The sequence below is a fragment of the Amblyomma maculatum genome, chromosome 1 (assembly GCF_055883805.1).
Source record: "Amblyomma maculatum isolate TAMU_Amacu chromosome 1, ASM5588380v1, whole genome shotgun sequence".
Taxonomy (NCBI): domain Eukaryota; kingdom Metazoa; phylum Arthropoda; class Arachnida; order Ixodida; family Ixodidae; genus Amblyomma; species Amblyomma maculatum.
The window spans coordinates 63802729-63823632 of record NC_139344.1 but is presented as its reverse complement, the minus strand read 5'-3'; the positions used below and the strand labels follow the sequence as shown (position 1 = coordinate 63823632).

The 20904-nt window shown below is 46.8% G+C and overlaps 1 pseudogene; it reads right to left on the bottom strand.

Moving 5' to 3' along the window:
• LOC146202678 (chitinase-3-like protein 2) overlaps positions 1-20351 on the bottom strand; it is a 154873-nt pseudogene extending 134522 nt beyond the window's left edge.
• Between the last annotated feature and the right edge of the window lie 553 nt (positions 20352-20904).

Sequence of the window (20904 nt, the reverse complement as noted above, 5' to 3'; positions counted from 1 at the left end):
TGTTTCCGTAGGAAGAAGCCGCGTTTCTAGTCCTCCGACTGCGAAAGACGGAATAATATATTTACTTCTGCAAGGACGAGTTGATCAAGAGAGGGGAAAAAGGAAAAAAACTTATACGAGCTGCTTTCGATTTGCTAAATTTACACCAGTGCATCCTGCATCGATTGAAACGCTCCATTCGAAACAAAGAATGGGCTTCAGGCGCGCCAAAAACAGGGGCCGTTTCCCATTTGTTTTATATATCTGGTTTTGTTTTGATTCATGTATGTTAAAAGGCGGTGTCCGTTTAATTATTTTAATTTGTTCCAAGAGATAGCTAAAAAAGGCGAGAAAATGCCCGCCCGTCGTCATAATTGTCGATCGGCAGCTTGGGCAGCGGGTAGACAGCGGCCTTTTAGCGATCTGGGCCGGCTTGCACGATAAAGTCCGAGCTAAGTCCAGACTTAAATGGTGTCTTTAGAAATACCAAGCTTATTTAAGACGGCTCGTGTTACGAACGTCGAACGCTTCGGGTTCATGTTCACCAGAGTGGCTTCTCAGAACGGCGTCGGCAACCACTTGGGGCATTTTTCCTCGTAACACAATCTTAAGCCGCAAAAAGCAATGGCACGGATTTTACACAACGCAAAATTGACGGAATGTGTACATCTTACAGCAAGAACAGTGCCAGCGCATCCCTGTATTTCCCTAATTTCTCTACTTAGACACCTGGCGTCCTTGTGTCTTAACCAAGACAGCACTAGAGTCGTAATCATACAAGCGACTTATTCAAGCCAGGACTGAAGCCCAGTCTTGACTCCAGTCTTAAGCGGCCATGCTAGTGGCCTATTCTTTAGACTCCAGTTAAGTCTGGACTTAGCTAAGACAGTCTTAAGATTGTTTTGTGCAAGCGGGCCCTGTTCTCCGGGATATTGGCTACATATGATAATCAATGTTGTGATCCCATCAGTCACTTCCGTACATGGCCAGGAGCAAGCAAGAAACCTGAAGATGAAGGAAGACCAGAGATCGATATAATAATAACGTGCATTTCAAGGACTGGTTTTCGTGACGTGGTACCATTGAGGCCCGTACGATAGCACGTCGGCTACGCTCTATTGGTGACAGTGGCCGACTGCCACTGAAGAAGCAAGAAAAGCGCCAAAGGTCGTTTCCAACGTGGCTAACAGCCGGCGAAAGCTTAAAGTGTGAGCAGGGCACGTTAATAGGAAGTTCCGGCTTCATCTTGATGTAATGCAAAATCGTAACGCAGAATGGGCGTCGGGCCGTTGGCCATAATACGAGCACAGTGAAAAATTAGAGGTAGTAAAATGATGCTCCCCCAATACGTGCATACCTGGCAGCGTTCCTCGTTACTGTGTAACTTACAATAGTGCAGCAAATACTAAGTCGCTTCTGTGGTCAATCCATAGTGCCGCTGCTCTTTTAGGGGCCAAGGCAAAGCAGTAAGGAGACGCATTCGTTATTTTGTTTATGCATGCCTGTGTGAAGGACAGTGAAAGATATACCACGATGAGCTGACAGTCGGCTCACACACTGAGGTCATCTCTTGATGGGACGTACGGCATTCCAAGAGTGTTTTCCAAGAGGCGACATCAAGCGCTAAATGAAAAACAAAAAAACAAAAAAACTTCACGTTCCGAAAAAGGATAGATAATAAAAAGCAGCAGTTGTGTACAAGTAAGCAGCCCAATCTATAGAACACCTCTGAAATGCGATGAAAAGCTGGACAATACCACGAGTACCACGAGGATGCTAAAACCCATTTACCGCAGGGAACGCAGCGGGGTAGTTGAAAACCTGAGTTTTTGCCTGAAAGATGGTGAGGCTTGAATTTAGAGCCTGGTCATGGTCTGAATTTTTTGTACGGGGGGAGGGGGAGGGGGGTCGGATCAGAGGCTAAATAGGAATAAACGAAGCATGAAAGTTTTATCGGGGCTGAGGTTTTGCAGGTGTTCTCGATGTGTTCTTTAGCCAAGCTTCGTTTTGAAAACGCGTACCGCGAAAACCTGGGCCCTTCAAGATTGATTAACCGTAGGTAAATGAGGGCTTAAGTAGTATCAAGCGGCCAGCTTAGCTAACACCCATGTAATTTCACCTAGGGAAGTACGGAGCTGCGTGCTCTTTCTTAAGACATCATTTTGTTTATTTTATTTTTTTCAGTATAATGTTGGTAGCCTTTTGGTAACCAAGTTGGGAGGAGTTATATATGTACAGTCACTTGTCACAACGAAGACAAAAGCACGGAAGATATCAAGCAGCAGGTGCAAAAAAAAAAAAAAAAAAAAAAGGCACCGCAGACAAACGAAATCAGCATTTAACAAAGTACAAATTAATTTATATTTATATCCAAACTCAATAAAGGAAGCGTATTCAATATAGAATGCTGCAAGAATCAAATAAACTGAGTAAATGCCTCGAACTAAGTTGCAAGAACTAAGATGAATGAAAATGGATTCAGGCGACGTTAAGTTGGCTACATAGGAAGACGCATCATATTTCTGTGGGCTTTCGTCCTGGAAAAAAAAAAACAACAACATTGTGTGTATTTTTTCTGAACGAAATCTTCGCAAAGGTGTTTTCATGTTCGCGAATTTCGCTTTGTCGTGCCTCGTTTATGCGCTGGCAGGCGCCGTAGATTTGCGCCATGTTTGAAATATACTTATCCTGCAGTTTTTTTTTTTTATGCGATGCTTTATTTCGTGAGCTAGCCTTGAAGAAGGCTTGAGTCGGGCTGGTTCGGTCAAACGCCGAAAAGGACTGAACAGGGCTAACAGAGGGGATGGCAGAGAAGCAGACAGACACTGGTGCTGTCCGGAATCACAGAACCGGGGACGTTATGCAGATTGTAGAATGAGTACTTTTTTTCCACTTTTCTCCGTAGCCCCTTCACTAAGCCATTTCCTTCAACAAATGAGCGCCGCAGTAGAGGCTTCGTTAAATGCTGCGACTGCTGAATTGATCTAACTTGTCCGTTATTTGGGTACTTACTAAACGGGGCAGCCAGTTAACGGAGCGGCTTTCACTGCCTCGCGTATACCAGTGCACGCCTATCGCCCACTCGAACCCGACTGCACTTAATCCACCTGGAGCTCTGTCTTACGTAAACAGCCTAGACTCATTTTAAGCGGAGCTCAAGCTTGAATAGCGCTCAAAAAGTCATTGTGCGTTTCAGTGAAGGGCGCTTTGCAAGAGCGGAGGGCAAAGGCTGCCAATTAGCGCAGCTCGCTGATGCGTGTGCTGCATAGTGGGCACGGAGCGGCAACATATAGGTGCATTAGCGAAGAGTTGGGGAAAGTTGCTGAACTGTCTCCCCTATCTCCCTTGTGACTAGAACAAAACTAAAAATTGTTGTGCAGATACGTGGTTCATTAATACGGACACGTATTTCAGCAACTCAGCGATGTTTTGAGAAACTCGGCGAAATTGCATTTTCGCGGTAAAAGCTGACGCAAGAAACAACCACACTACGAATGTGCTCCACGCGCACAGAGAGGGCAATCTAGCTTTAACTGCGGCATTTCTGCTCAGGACGAAGAGTATTCCGGCCGTCGGATGATGCATGAACGAGAGTTCCGGCATTAAGTGTTTAGCAGTGCTTGCAAGAAAAGAGAAGCTGAATTTCACCGTCATGTTGACACCTATTATCTTCTTGCGCCCAATTTGTCTTTGCGTCTCGTGTGCTTATCCGTTTTTTGTTTTTGTTTTTAAAGCAACTAACCTGATTGGTCTTGCGCATCATATTACAGACCCTTTGCTGAATACGTTTTTAAAAAAAATCATAAGAACTTTAACGTCTGCCTGTGTGTGCTTGGTTCCTTACCATATCAATATTTTATTGTTGTCGTTGTTCGAAATTGCTCATCTTAAAGCAGTAACAGCCAACAAAGAAGAAAGACTCGCAGAAGAACGCACGAGATTGTTCAGGCTGTTTCTTTGGTAGCTTTTATTGAATTTTTCTTATGCGCCAACTAGCTCAGAATCAGATTATTACGCTTTCACTGAAATACGTGTGCGAAGGTAAAATCAAAGGACCAAGGTGCCCTTTACAGATGATCCCACTAGCAGAGTTGGGCAGTTGACCTCATAAACCTCGACCTCACCTCAAACTCAAAAAAATTTTGACCACACTCAACCTCAACCTCATAAATTGAGGTTGAGGTTCCCCAGGTGACCTCACCTCACTTTTCAGGTGACCATTGGCGACCTCACTCAACCTCACCTCAAACTCAAAATGTGAGGTTGAGGTCATGCGCTCGACCTCACAAAAAAAATTGTTAAAATAAACCGTAACCTAAATCATATATAAATTTCTCTGTAATCCTGGGATATATAGGCAAGCCAGAATTTTGTCGTATACAGGCTGTATTTTACTCTTGATTTTATACAGCAATTAATATCCCGGATAAAAGCAGAAAAACTCCGGAACTCCATGTCCGATTCTGCCCTAAAGTAGCAATCCTCTCCCCCTCCTCGCCTAACCTTTGTTTGGTCCGTTTTATTCTAAGGCCTACATGGGTACCGCAATACTACGCATAGGCCCATAATGCAATACAAAGAGTTTATCCCATCCGACCCACATGAATAAAATCTGTATTAGAAATAAAACAAGCCAGTTCTTACTATGTACTGAAAAGAGAAATGCGTTGACCCTAGTGACGATGATAACAATGACGATATGCTCTTTTTCTTAATTCGCAAAAAAAATTGATGATTGCCAAGCTTTTTTTTAATACACTGTACATTTTCTTGCGACCGAATACAATAAATTGGGAAAAAATAGAAATACAGTCGTGCCTCGTTAGTATGGACACTGGTTTCCGACCAAAACTGTCAATAACGCAAGTCATCCATAATAACGAGTCATGAATAAAAACGAAAAGTATATTTTTGAGCAAAAACTTTAGAATTAATGTCTGCTTTTTTAAATAAATTTGTAATTAAGAACAGCCGAGCTGTAGATTTTACCCCCTTCTCCATGAATCCGTCGACCCGAAATGTCATGTCTGTTCTTAAATCTTGTCAGCTATCTTCTTGAGTCTTGAGTAGCTGAAGTTAGTAGCCTAGACATAGCGTAGAATAATGTTTTTCAGTAAACATCACCTTGTTTTATTGAACAAAAATTCCTTAAGTCATCACAGGTAAAACCTATCAAGACGGAGGGGAGGGAACTGTACGCACCCATAATGTTACCGAGGCAGCGAGCCTTTTGTTGAAACATTTCGTCGCTCACGACAGCCCCATTCGCGCGCACATTCCCGAACCACATTAACAAGGCTGACTCCATTTCTTCGAACTGTGCTGGGCGTTGTCGGACTGTGGCTGACGCGGCGATGCCGACGTTGAGTCATTTATCAGAGTCCTGTAGTATCGATGCTACCGTTGACCTGACCAGGCTGAGGCCTAGTTGAAATTGGGCCCAGTCCCTCATGGCAATGAATTGACTGAGATGGCTTTTGCCGCTTGTATTCGCAGATGTCCCGTTTCGCGCCTACGTTCAGTTCCGTTCTTTTGCGTTTAACTCTTGTCATGCCAAACGTCAGACTAAAGTCGAGGTTTACAGGCTCCTGATTCTTTGCACTCTTTTTGCAGGGAGCAGACGCAGCTCCCCGTCCCCGATGAGATCAGGCGCAACATCAGAGTGGACGCGGTACCGAAGAACATGCACCCGGAGTATAACAAAGGGAGGTGAGCAGCGAGAGCCAAGGCGCTCATAGACTAGCACGCGGCCGACACACACGCACGCTACGTTGACGCGGCTGAGTGCGCCAAGATACACGGCTTCACGACGGTCGTCGTCGACGCGACCGGCACCGTTCGCACGACCGCAGCACGAGATGCACCAAGGCAGAGCAAGCGGAGGAGGTGGCCATCGCCCTGGCCATCGCCGACCGCGCCTGCCACACAGTGCTATGCGACTCGAGGCAGGCGGTGAGAAATTACGCCAAAGGCAGGATAGCGAAGGAAGCGGTGCGCATACTGCAGGCAACCAAGGAAGACGATGGCAGCAAACAAATGAGAATCAAGTGGTTCCCGGCGCACGCGGGCGAGGCGTCAGACCGCATCGCCGACAGCAACGAGACGGCACACGTACGCCGAGGCACGTGCGCTAACAGACCGCGCCTCGGTCGACTGGCCACTGTGGTTCAGCCCCAAGGACAGAATGACCGACTACAACGAAATAACCAAGGCGTTCCGCCTAGCTCGCAGAACTCTTCCACCCCCTTGCTCGGGGCTCAGTCGAGAGCGAAAGGTTTTATTCGGACAGCTACAGACGGGCTCACTCCCCAGCCCATCGCTGATGCACAGAATGTATCCCGAGACGCACCCAGCAGACAAATGCAGTCTGCCGAACGGAGACGGCCGGCTTCGCACGCATTCTGTGGAATTGCAACAAGTACTAGGAAGAAGCTAAGTCTGGGAGGATCCCGCCGCGACTGGAAGCAGCCGCATGGAGCGACAATCAAAATGAACAACTCTGGGCCGTCCAGCAGGTCATTAAGGCGCTGGCCCGGCAGGGAACCAGCGAGCCGGAAACGGCGAACGGGGACCCAGGCCGTGCGGCCGGTGCCCAGAGGACGACGTAGGCCCCATCCGGAGCGCGCGCGCGCGAGCGCGCATTTTACTGCAGGCTCCAAATAAACGTTTTAACAATCCAACAAATGCCTAGTTAACCTCCCTGCCTTTCCATTCTTCTGATTCTCTTTTTTTCTGCCTTGTACTGTGGATGTAAGGAAGCGAGGGAGTCAAGTTGGCAGGCTGCTGAGGGCTATCGAACAGCCCTTTCCTGCGCCGCTTGTATGTGTTCCTATTAAACAAACACTGCAAGCTAAAGTACAGTTTAGAACGACGGCTAGCCGACGACAAAGAGCTCAGACCTTATCAAGGCCACATCGTTGACTCAAGGCGAAGCCGACATGCGGACCGACCGCCTGGGGCGCAAAATGTGGCAGTTCGGCAGTGCAGCAGTGAAGAAAACCAGAATCATGAGAAGGAAGGGCGTCCAGGACGGGACGCCCGGTCCTGGTTGCATGCTCGCCGCCTTTCTTTTGTCGCTCTACTTCGTGAGTGTGTCTTAACTCTGACCGAAAAGCGTTAACGGCTTCATAGAGCACACATTGTGCTTTGGAAAAGAAAAACTTCAGCTCCCACCCCTACGGTTTGGCGCTTGTCTTTCTTCCTATTATTTCTTTCTTACGCTCTTACCGGCCTCTGCTCACGCTCAGCAGAATGTATTGCGACCACATGTTGCTGTTTTACCGACTGCGGCCTCTCGTTGCGGCACTTCCACTGCACCCAGAAAAATCCCGGTTCCCTCCTTTCAGGGTCTTTCTTACTTAGCTGATCCTCGGTTTGCTGTGAACGTTCCTTTCCGCTCTAGCGCCCCTCCCCCTCCTAAAATGACGACACGCCCGCTTTCAACTCCACAGGACTCGTTCAGGTATCCGGCCGTATCGGCTGTCGCATAGGTTCCCGGCCTGTGTGCCCTTCTTTAATTTGCGTTCGAACTCCTCTGCTTTTTTCAAGCGATACCCATATTAACAAGACAAAAATACAAGGGCCCAAGTGGGCTTTATGCATTCTTCCCCTGTCCGTTGCTCAGACAACGAGTTTCTATATTTACGAGGCATAAATAAATTGAAACAGTTTCGTCCCCAGAAAAGTTGTTCATACTTCGGGTCGTCCATATTAACGAGGCACGAATTTGCCATAACAGCCCCTCATGATGACTAAATCCCCAACAAAAGAAACAAAAGAGGAAAAGCCAACCACACACCAGATAATCACAAAACTCGGCCAACGCCGAATAAACAAATATACGTTCAGAAAATTTCGAAGAGGAACGTTGTGTATGTTATGGGGTCCCAACCGGCCACTCCTAGGTGTTTGTCTATAATTCTGTGATACCGTAGCGTATTGCAAGAATGGGCGAAATTGCTTCTTCGAACACCACGCTTACATTAAAAAATTACGGAGTTCGAAACTGCTAGGAAGGAGGGTTAAACGTGAACCACTTTGCTGTCGCGAACATCGACTCACCCGTTAAATTTCGCCGGACCAAAATGTCCAACTCCCTCCTCCTCCCCTCCCCCCCCCCCCCAAAAAAAAGTAAAGAAAAAAAAAACGATACAAATACTTGTACGTCCGAACAGAATACTGGATACCATTTTTCTAACAAGTCTGAGACGGGCTACTTTGTGTTATTCACGTTAAAGAACCCCAGGTGGTCGAAATTTCCGGAGTCCTCCACTACGGCGTCTCTCATAGACTTAGTCGCTTTGAGACGTTAAACCCCACAAACCAACCAACCAACTTGTTTTCCTTTAAAGACCGAACTAATAGATTACACGGTGGTGTCTCCGAAGCTGCTTCGCCGCATGCACCGCACGAGCATAGAGAGGAACCGTTTCCCCGTTAGTGTCGTATAGTTACAGCACATAAACGTAAAATAAAGACAAAAACAACAGAAAGGAGGCGAGCAAGCAGCCCGGAGGGACCGCGCTCCTGCTGTGCACGTGCTCCTCCCTTCGCCGTCCGTCTCTAGGCATCGGCTCTTGCTCATGCAGTGAATGTCGAACTGTCCCCAATACACACCAAAGGCAGCAGCGCACGTGTTAACTTCGTTTTCAGAGACTACATCGCGCTTTGCAATACTTGCAGAAAAAAGGAGAAACTAAATAACCGCTCTTTTAAGTGGAAAGGAAGGTTGTGCCATGGGCCTCTGGAAAGATGCCAAAGGAAAAGCCAAATGTGAGGGAAGAAGCCTGTTCTCTGTTCGGCAGTGCACTAACGTAAATGTCATTAAAGAAAATATATATAAAGAAATACCATGTTGACGAAAGTAATGCGAAATTTCCCACATTAAAAACAGAAGAGAACTGCGCTTCCCAGAGCGTATAGAAGGCTTGAGACATCGACTAGTACTGCATTCCTCAGTGCTAGCATGTAATTGGTTTCATTCACATATATTTCAATTGATTTTTAAAGAAAAAACGAAGGTCTGATCATATTACCCCGATATCTGACCACACAAATCTTCATCCCATTGATTTTTCCGTCTCGAACAGACGGACGGAACACCAAGAGTCGGTGGGCACACCGCGGCAGTACGCTCGAACTCCGCGTCAAAAGGGGCTCTCTTCGAAGTAAGCCGCAGCAACATCAAAAAGCCTGGACCTCACAATTTCGACCTCACACAATGACGACCTCACTCAACCTCAAACTCACGCGTGAGGTTGAGGTTAAATTTCGTGACCTCACTCAAAACATTTCGAGCTATCGCCGACCTCAGAGGTTGAGGTCGATCATCAGGTCGAAAACTCACGAGGTTACCCACCTCTGCCCACTAGTGTTCCTGGTAATGTAAGGCTTTTTGCTGATGATTGTATCTTTAACCATGAAATTAATTGACAGATGACCATGTAACACTTAGACATGCAATGACATCAGTAAATGAATGGTGCGCTAAATGAAAAAAGTGTATTTTTTAACTAAATCAGCCGTCTTACGAGTCATAATGAAACATTACTCCTATGAATTTTCATACGCACTAAACAATATCCCGCTTCGCGCCGTTACACAGCATAGATATTTTGGTTTGATCATATTGTTACGCGGAAGATCTCCAGTCCGAAAGCTCATATTCACAGGCGGCCCTATCGTATTTCGCTCGCCGAGCGACGCGTCATTCAAACGGAGGTCGAAAAAATGTTAGCGAACGACATAATCGAGCCTTCCAGTAGCCCCTGGGCATCCCCTGTCGTGTTGGTCAAGAAGAAGGATAACAGTTGGAGATTCTGCGTTGACTACCGTCATTTGAATAAAATAATCAAAAAGATGTATATCCTCTTCCGCGTATCGGCGACGCGCTTGATAGTTTGCACGGAGCCAGCTACTTTTCATTCATCGACCTTCGTTCCGGCTACAGGCAGATTTCTGTCGACGAGAAAGACCGTGAAAAAACAGCGTTCATCACCCCTGACGGCCTCTATCAATTTAAAGTCATGCCTTTTGGCCTATGTAACGCCCCTGCAACTTTCGAACGGATGATGGACTCATTGCTGCGCGGCTTCAAGTGAACGACTTGTCTTTGTTACTTAGACGACGTCATTGTTTTCTCGTCCACTTTTGACAGCCACCTCTCTCGCCTTTCTGCCATTCTAGAGCTATTCCGCCGCACCGGCCTTCAACTCAAATCAAAGAAATGCAGTTTCGGCCATCGGGAAATCAAAGTTCTTGGTCACTTGGTTAATGCTTCCCGCGTTCAGCCTGACCCTGACAAGATACGAGCCGTCAGAGATTTTCCCACTCCGCGTTCATCCAGCGATGTCCGAAGCTTTATTGACCTATGTTCCTATTTCCGACGATTCGTCCTGAAATTCGCAGTCCTTGCTCGTCCGCTCACCCAACTCCTCAAGAAAGAAGTTTCATTCTATTGGGGGCCTGAACAAGTTGCAGCTTTCCCAGAGCTTATTGCTGCTCTAACCACTCCACCAGTCTTGGCCCACTTCAACCCTTCCGCCAATACTGAACTCCGTACCGACGCAAGTGGCCATGGAATAGGAGCTATACTCGCTCAGCGACAACACGGCCGTACAAGGGTGATTGCGTATGCCAGCCGCCTCCTCTCAAAACCCGAACAAAATTATTCTATCACAGAGCGAGAGTGTCTAGCGCTGGTCTGGGCTATTACGAAATTCCGCCCTTATTCGTTTGTCCGCCCTTTTACTGTGTAACAGACCATCATGCCTTGTGCTGGCTTTCCTCTCTCAAAGATCCTACTGGCCGTTTGGGGCGCTGGGCGCTACGAATACAAGAATACTCCTTTTCCGTGGTCTACAAGTCCGGCCAGCTTCACCAAGATGCAGACTGTTTGTCATGTCATTCCGTCGACTCCCCTAGTCCTGATGCATGATGCAGACGATGATGCATGTGTCTTGTCTGTCTCGGCCTTTGCTAGCATTGCCAATGAACACCACTTAAATCCTTCTCTGCATTTCATTATCCTCAGTCTTACCTCCGACCACCCTGATCCATCTCTCGCCTTATTTGTGCTCCACGAGAACACCCTATACCGACATAATATGCGACCAGATGGCATGGACCTTTTGCTCGTCGTTCCCTAACACCTGCGTTCCACCATCCTTGAACAGTTCCATGATGCTCCCACGGCTGGCCACCTGGTTTCTCTCGCACATACGACAACCTGCGCCGACGTTTCTACTGGCCGGGGCTCTACCGCTCTGTCCAGCAGTACATTGCCGCATGTGAACTGTGTCAGCGTCGGAAGAAGCCCACAATTTTGCCTTCAGGTCATATGCAGCCGATGCCCATACCGACTGACCCGTTTTCCCGTATAGGCGTTGACCTCCTTGGCCCCTTTCCAGTTTCCGCCTCAGGGAACAAATGGATCGCCGTCGCCACCGATTACGATACTCGGTACGCTATTACCCGAGCCATCCCGACCAGCTGCGCCACAAACGTCGCTGACTTCCTTCTAGAAAACGTGGTTCTTCATCATGGTGCTCCTCCAGAACTACTAACTGACCGTGGCCGCTGTTTCCTGTCGCGAGTATTTGACGAAGTTCTCCGTTCGTGCTCCGTCCGCCACAAATTCACCACCGCCTATCACCCCCAGACCAACGGGCTCACGGAACGTCTAAACCGTACCCTCACAGACATGCTGGTCATGTATGTGTCTGACGACCATCGAGATTGGGACGTTCATCTCCCCTTTGTGACATTCGCCTACAATTCATCTGTAAATTATACCGCTGGATACTCCCCATTTTATTTATTATTTGGCCGACACCCGTTGCTACGCTTCGATATCTCCCTACCCGCGCCAGACGCTACCAGTACTTACGCCAGTGATGCCGTCGCCCGCGCTCATGATGCCCGCCGGATAGCTCATGCCAGGCTCTCTGCAATCCAAGACTCCCAAAAGTTCCGGTACGACAGCCGCCACCGTGATGTCCACTGCACTCCTGGATCTCTCGTTTTGCTGTGGCTCCCGTGCCGTCGAGTGGGCTTGTGTGAAAAACTTTTGCCCCGTTACACTGGCCCTTAGCGTGTTTTGCGCCCCGTGACCGACGCCACCTACGAAGTTGAATCTGTGTTTCCGAAGTCCCCGTCCGCAGCTCCAACCTCCGAAATAGTGCATGTGTCCCGTCAACGTTCAACGTTCTATTTCGCTATTATCAACGTTCTATTTCGCTAACATAGACCGCACCGGGACTGTGCTTTTCCCGCGGGGGGGGGGGGGGGGGGGGGGGTAGTGTTACTTAGCTGTATTCGCTGTTCGTGATGAGGATGAAGAAGTGCAACAGACTCCGAGAAGACGACGACGCTGTGTTGTGAAATCGGTGCCTCATCAACGTTAGCTGTGCGGAGAGCTTTCGGACTGTAAATCTTCCACGTAACAATATTAACTGACCCATGGGACAATCACGTAAACTTCATTACGTCATCAGCACTAAAACGGCTGTTATTTCTCAAGAGACGCCTTCGAGGCGCGCCATCTGACATTAAATTACTTTTTAATGTCTCCTTCGTCAGACACGTACTTGAATATGCAAGTGTAGCCTGGTTTTGATTTCCCTCTAAACTAATAGAGAAACTAGAGAGAGTCCAAAGAAAAGCAGTGAGATTCATATATAACAAATGCAGACAAACTAATTCCCCCACAGTATTGATAAACTAAGCAGGAATGCCCACATTACAGAATCGCGCCAGGCTTGCGCGACGGAAACTACTTTATCGACTAATTCATAACATTATAAACATAGACACCTCAAGGTACATCTCAAAATCAGAAACCAGAGTTACGCGATAAAAACATTCACAATCGCTAGAAGAATATTGTTTCAACACAGGTTAGTTTAAATATCCTTTTTTTTTTTCGTTAGCGTATACAAAATGAAATAACTTGCCACCATGCGTTACTAATTCAACGTTTAGAACTTTCTTGGAATCCTATGAAACAATACTACTAGATTTTCAGTGTGAATTGTAACACTACTCTGCACTAATTGCTCTCTACCCGCACTCATGAAAAGCGCTATCAATTAATGTATCATTCAGGATATATTGTTGCTTTTTCCTATTATCTGATGTCATTTGTTCATCCATTATTACGAACGCTACTAACTGAACCACCTGCATCACACCCCTTTGCACCGCTGTATGTTCTGTACATTAGTTGTTGGATTTTTTTAGATTTTTTGTGCCTTCCTGTATAGATCTCGATTGGGATCGGCAGTATTTCTGGATAAATAAAATAACTAAATAAATACAGTTTGTTTTGGCTTATGGGGTTTAACGTCCGAGATCGACTCAAGCTATGAGGGAGAGGTCCAGATAATGTGCACCACGTGTGGGTGCTTTAACGTGTTCTGACATCGCACAATTCACTGCGCCGCCTTCGTCAGGATTCTCTCGATCTGGCCAGCGAACACAATCCGCTTTACACAAGCCTAGAGCGCACGAGAAGCCTGCCACTAAGCGAACGATGTGTGTGCGAAGTGGTTCTATGTTCCCTATTCATAGAATAGTTTTCTGAGCTCCTCAAATTAGTGGGTGTAGACCTGAGTTTCATAGAAACGTTTCAAAATGTTGCAGAAAACACTAACGGAAAGTTTTGCTTTGACAATATTTGACCCCCACAGTGGTACCTTTAGTCATTTCATCTCGTTTAGATTAGTTACAATTCTTCGAAAACAGCAGGAAGAGGCGGATACCAACCCATAGCGTATGCCTCCCGTACCCCGTACTCTGCCAGAGGCTGAATGGAAGGGCGCGCAGATCAAGGAAGAAGGTATTGCACAAACCTGGGCCTGTGAGAGCTTTCGCGAGTTCGTCACTGGCCTTCCGCTCACATTCGAAGCCGATCGCAAGCATTTAGTGCCTATTTTGAGGCCAAGAACTAGACAGGCCCTGAAGTTTGATTACTAACATTGTGCATGGTGCATTTATCCTGCAGCATAGTACATATCCCCGGAAATAAATTTTGTTGCTGTTGACACGCTGTCTCGACGGCACCTTCCTAAAAATTATGGCAGTGATCTTAAGAGAGAAGTTGTAACCTACGTACGAGGAGTTACTGCCAATTTTCCGTCTAGTGACAAAAGGCTGATGGAAACCCAGCGGTATCAATCAATTGGTTCAATCTGCAATGTTTTGAATACGTACAGCACGCACAGATGGCCAAATCAAAACGAAATTTCACTGGTATGTAGACACTGCTGGCAGCACAGATCATATATTACAGTTGAAAGCAGAGTGGCAAGAAAATAATTTGAGATCTAATTCGTCAATGAATACAAAAAAAAGATCCCTGACGGGATTCTCCGCGGTCATGGTGGAACTGTGAAGCATCGAGCAAAGCTTGCGAGTCTGTCTGGTGGTCGGGAATTTGAACACATATTGAAGAACTTATCCGCCGCCCCTGTTCAATGTGCATCAAGAAGCAGGCATATACAAATCAGCCACTCATCCCATCCGGTTTCTTGAGCAACATTGGGAGCAAGTAGCAAAGGATTTGTTCCACTGTGCAGAAAGAAATTATCTTCTGGTCACCGACCACTATTCAAGCTATCTGAAAAATTTGTGCTTCGAAAATGACTTCGGCATAAGTCATTTAACATGTAAACATTTGTCATGTAAAATGCACTGTCAGAAGGAATCGGACATCTCTACGAGCGTACAGCCATAATGGACTACAATAAATAGGATCATCGACTCAGCCTTCCATCCGTTAACGGAGGGATGAGGCTTCGAGCACATCACCGCTAGTGCGAGAGTTCCTAAGGCAATGTTTTCACTGAAGCCACCTTACGTATCTTCAGGAAGGGTCTCAAGATAACTGGTACAGTTAAGGTGTACTTCCTACTTGCAGGGCCACTCCGCCGCCTAAATGGCTTCTGTCCTGCGTAAATGTTAATGGCATGAAGACTACGAACATCCTTGTCCCCATCAAGCTGGAACCGGCACTCATCGACAGGCAGGACTTACAGGAGTGGTAGCGAAGGATAGCAGTCATGCAGAAGGAAATGAATTGTGGAGCTCGGCCACGTCGAAATTTAGAGCCAGGCGAAATGGGGTATGTGGCGCCTTCCGCAAGCTTTCTGATGTCTAACATCTTGGAAGCAGACGCTTACAATACGAGAAGGTGTAGACTTCATCTGACCCCGCTGCCCAGCGTGGAATAAGTATATCGTCACTCGTCGTAAAGTCCCGAAGAAATGGAAGTAAAAAAAAAAGCCTCTAACAAGCTGTACAAGCCATCGAGTGGTCGTTCAGTTAAGTAGATTGAAATGATTCGGCTTTAAAAAGAGCAGATGTGCTGCAGGCTGCGACTCACCCGGCCCACGGCGCCGGCGACGACGAAAGAGACGGATGAATAAACATTGCCCGTGAGACGATATCGCACTGGAGAGGCCCCGCGAACGCGGAACCGAAGGTATAAACAGTTTTTCCTACTTTTAGAGGTATAAATTTGATTAACTTTTCAGGCGCTTGTAAAACCATGTTTCTACTCAAATTATTTCTTATTAACATATGTAAAAACTGAAAACGTTTGCGCACAGCGCTATTCATGAAACTATAAATTTAGCTTTTTTATCACTGAAAAAAATATTAACCTTATATTAATGGATCGATCACCATAGATGTCACTGCGATCAAGGAGGTCGACGAACCTTCAGCTCTCTCGACCGACGGCGAAGGGCCTCGGGGATCGGAATAAGATAAGCCGGTCTCTAAACAACCGGACTACAGACAACTCGTGAGAGAGGAAGAGCAGAGGTGGGCAACCTCATGAGGTTCCGACCTCAGGTCTACATGAGGTCAACCTCAACCTTAAAATCACCTCAACCTCACGGAGTGAGGTAAGGTGGAGGTGAGGTCGGCGACAGCTCAAAATGTTTTGAGTGAGGTAACGAAATTGGACCACGACCTCACGCCTGAGTTTGCGGTTGAGTGAGGTCGCCATTGTACGAGGTGGAAATTTTGAGGTACAGGCTCTTTGCTGTTGCCGCGGCTTACTCCGAAGAGCGCCCCTTCTGACGCAGAGTTCGAGCGTACTACCGCGGAGACTCTTGGTGTTCCGCGCAGACTCTTGCCCGCGCAGACTCTTGCCCGCGCAGGTACCCCCCGTTCGACGACCGGATGCCGCATCCCCTTCACAGCTTTCGGTGTTCCACCATAATGTCCGCAGCCCGAGGACGCTTCTCTCTGATCTTCATGGAAGGAGTGTCTTTTTATTTTTTAAGGCACGAAATCCTCGTGCCCACTCCCCCACCCCCGCTCCCTCTGCCTTGTTTGTGCAGATACTTACCGCTGGCTCAAACACCCAGGAGCGCGCAAAGCACAACTCATGGTGAACCGCGGTGCCTTTTTCGGATGCCGCAAGCAAACAAGCAAGCAAAAACCAACGAAAATCGTCTTTGCGCAGACGACGCGCAGTAGTACCAATTGTCGTGTGCATGCCCGTACTGCCTTACATTCGATGAAGGATCCCGCTGTACATTGCACGAAAACTTTGAAGAAACTGGTGCAGCGAAATTGTTAGAGGGCGTGACACTGGTAGAAAAAAAAAGAAAAACACTAACAAACGAGGAAAACCGGCACAAGACCGTCTAAGCATTTTATCTAGGTCCTCCCTTTCGAATCGTACGCATCTTTCTATATTCCGCTTCTTTAAATTTATATTCTTATATTCCCCAGAATAACCTCTCTTTGGTATTGTGCTGCTTGATCCTTTTCATATATTCGCAAGTGGCCCCAAACAACTGCAACGCCGAATCATTGCAGCATGGGGTTAAGGTACTGGCATTCCTTACATAACCAATATAGCGGTAAAGCATGCAATAGGATGGGACGGACGGTGCAGCTTATAAGACCCAGCTGGTATACAGGGAAGAAGCTTGCGCATGTTAACCGATGGCAAGCATTTACCTAGAAGGAAAAGACAAAACATTATTTGGGGATTGTATACAGTAAAGCTGAATGACAAAAAAAAACGTTTTTGCTCCGCTAAGGCCCTTTGTTCATCTGTCGAATTCGAGTGAAACCGAGCAATGCAGGAGGATGGTAAGGGATTACTAACTTTATAATATCAGGTCTCTCTTGAAATTGCTTATTTAGGTGCAGAGAGAGAAAAAAAAGGAAAGCGTTCTCGTACATGTTTTTATGAGCTAAAAAAGTATTGAGATGGTTTCTGGTTCGACATTTTGGCGTCTGGACTTAATGTGGCAAATTAAGTGTGTCCCTTTTGTCCTGCCATCTGTTCGAGACGGACATATTAATCGGACGGAAATTTTCGTGATCAGATGTCAAGGTAATGTATTCAGACACTCCTTTTTTTTTTAATCAATTGAGATATACGTGAATGAAACCTATTACATGCTAGAACTGAGGAATGCAGTACTAAGTCGATGTCTCAAGCCTTCTATTCGCTCTGGGAAGCTCAGTTCTCTTCTGTTTTTAGTGTGCGACATTTGTTAGTACTTTCGTCAGCATGGCATTCGTTTTATATGTATTTCTTGTATGTCATCACTCATCAGGTACGTTTGCGCGCTGCCCAACAGAAGACAGAATCTTTCTTCGGCGTCTTTCCAGAGGCCCATAGCACAATCCTTCTTTCCACTTACCGGCACGCTCATTTAATTTTTCTCTTTTTTTTTTTTTGTATGTATTGCAAGTCGCAATGTAGTCTCTGAAAGCGGAGCTCACACATACGCCACTGCCTTTGGTGTGTATTGGTGACAGTTCGGCATTCACGTCTTGAGCAAAACCAGATGCCTAGAGACGGAAGGCGAAGGGAGGAGCGCGTTCATAGCAGGGAACGCGGTCCCTACGGGCTGCGGGCTCGCCTCCTTTCTGTTGTTCTTGACTTTATTTTACGTTTATGTGCTGTAACTATACAGCTTCTCTGTACAGCTTCTCTGGATGCTCTTGCGGTGCACGCGACTGAGCATCTTCCACCGTGAAATTCATAGTTTAATCTTTAAAGGAAAACAAGTGAATACCACAAAGAAGCCTGTCTCAAACTTGTTGGCGAAATGGTATTCAGGATTCTGTTCGGACGTACAAGTATTTATATCGTATTCTTGTTTTGGACACGGGTGGGAGTTGGACAGATTTTGCTCAGGCGAAGTTTGACGGGCGAGCCAATGTTCGCGACAACAAAGTGGTTCAGGTTTAACCCTCTTGCCCAGCTGTTCCGACCCCTGTATTTTTTTATTGCGATAGCAGTACTGCGCCAGGTTTTGAGCCGTCGCGTGGTCCCGACAAAGATCCTGCTTGACCTTGAACAGCCGAAGAGAAGGAGGAGGAGGAGAAGAAGAAGAGAAAAAAGAAGGAGAAAACTGGTAGCTTACGCTCTCGCGTCATACTCTAGAATGATGAGCTTAAGTGTCCCCAATAATGTAGCACCTTACACTGATAGGGCGTGATAAGGGAATAATGTAGCAAGGAAAAGAAGCTTACGCCGTTGCTGTCGCAATTCAACTAGGGTTAACCAGAGTTCAACCACAACCAATTTTTAATGAAGGCGTGGAGTTCGAAGAAGCAATTTAGATAATTCTTGCAATACGCCACGGGATCAGACAGTTATCGACACACACCTAGGTCGCTGAAGTCACCTTCACCGCCGCTTGAAGGGGAGCCGAGTATATGGGAGAAGGGAATGGCCGGTTGGGACCTCATAACCTTTTTGCCGGTTGGGACCTCTATCAAATTTTCGGAAGGTATTCCTATCTTTTCCTAATTTAATGTATTCGGTTGGAAGATATTGTACAGTAAATTAAATGCAAACTTGACAACCATGAAGACTCTTTTTCGATTTAAGAAAAAGCGCATATCGTCATTGTCGTCATCATCCCTAGGGTCAACAGCATCTGTCGTTTCAGTATATAGTAAGAACTGGCTTGTTTTATTCTTAATACGAATCTTATTCACGTGGGTCGGATGGGAATAAGTCTTTGTATTGCATTAAGGGCCGATGCGTAGTAATATGACACCCATGCAGGCCTTAGGATGAAACCGACCCAAAAAGGGGTAGTCGAGGAGGGGGAGAGGATCACCACTTTAGTGCAGAGTTGGACACGAAGTCTCTGCAGTTCTGCTTTTTTCCGGAATATGAATTGTTTTATAAAATTAAGAGTAAAATACAGCCTTCATACCACAAAGTTCTGGTTTGCCTATATATCCCAGGATTATAAAGTAAGGTATGCTTTAAGTTACGGTTTAATTTGATAATGCTTTTTTTTTTCAGGTCGAGCGCCCGATCTCAACCTCACATGTGAGTTTGAGGTTAGATTAAGTGAGGTCGCCAATGGTCACCTGAAAAGTGAGATGAGGTGGCCTGGAGGACCTCAACCTATATTGCTGAGTTTGAGTTTGAGTGAGATCGCCAAATACTTCTTGAATTCGAGGTGAGGTCGAGGTTTTTGAGGTCAAATGCCCGCGGAAAGAAGGCGCACTACGGAAAGAAACAGAGACGACAGGTCGAAAAAAAAACAACGTCAACCCCACCGATGCCATTGACGAACCCAATGTCAAGGAGGGGAAGAGAGAAGGCCGCCGCGTAACGAGGGAAGAGCTTGCAACCGCCAGCCACCCTTGCGAGGGGGAGAGGGGAGCTTCGGTCGGTGGTAGCGGGGGTCGCATGCCACCAGTCCGGTAAGCTTTCCCCCACAATGGATCCATCCGAGCTGTCATTTAAAGTTGCCACCATTAACGTGGCGAGCCTTATAAAAACAAAAAAGGAAAAGATGGCTCCTTGATTTAATTAATGAAAACAGTGTCGACGTTGCTCTGCTACAAGAGACCAAACTTTCAAGTGCGGATGATGCTGAATTCTTTGTTCATTACTCTGGAGCCCAAATCTGGTGTTTTCATACAATCACGACTTCAAGAGCAGGAGGCCCCGCCATTCTAATTAGGAAAAAAGATAACGTCCCCATTGTCGACTGCGAGTTGGAAGCGGACACGCGCTTTTGTCTCGTTGATGCCCTTGTGGGAGGGAGCTGACTCGCTTTGGGTGTGTATACGCCCCAAATGAGACAGCGGCACCGTCCGAGCTCTTTTGATCTCTCCGTCCTTTTCATCTTGTCCCCGGAATCGTATACTTCGAAGATGTCTTTAACTGCGTACTCAGCGCGAGTGATAGAGCAGGCGGGGGTGGCGGTGTGGATGCATCGGCGCGGTTGTTAAGAGGGGTCCTGCGTGATTCTGACCTGGTGGATGTGGCGCTCGGACGAACGGGGTCGACTACGCGCTATACCTGCTAGCGCGGCACAGCGCAGGCTCGCCTCGATCTCATCTATGTCTGCGATGAGGCGCTCCATCGCGGCAGCAGCTACGCGGTCGCTCCTGTGTCCTTCTCTTGGTCATGGCCATGTCTCGTGCGTGCTAAAATTTCTTGCACACTCAACATTTACTAAGTCTAAATTAGAGTTCTCTTCGGGTTTACGGGATCCATTTATAAAGAAAGATGTATACTTTCAAGTTACTGCCCGTCAAAAAAATTTAGTGAGAAAAACAAAATGAAACTGTTCTCAGAAGGGAGCTGCGCTGCCACCATGCGCCTGTGAGCGTAGCAGACTGCCCATACAAAACAGGTATTTTGAATTTGGTTAAGTCACCGTGTCCGGCGAATGTAGACGTTTCTTTTCTTCCTTATTTTCCTTGCAAAGCCAAGGCAGTAAGCACTCTGAGGCACTTCGGATGGAGCCCTTCGAAGCAAAAAAAGTGGCAGCGGGCTCCTCATTAGGCGCCAGTCTAATGCGTATGTAAACAAAAATTAGAACACATAAATTTCATCGGGGGTTATGACTGCGAGCAAACGAGCTAGCCCTATGATAACGCCCTTCCTTGCTTCCGTACGATGCAATTAAACTC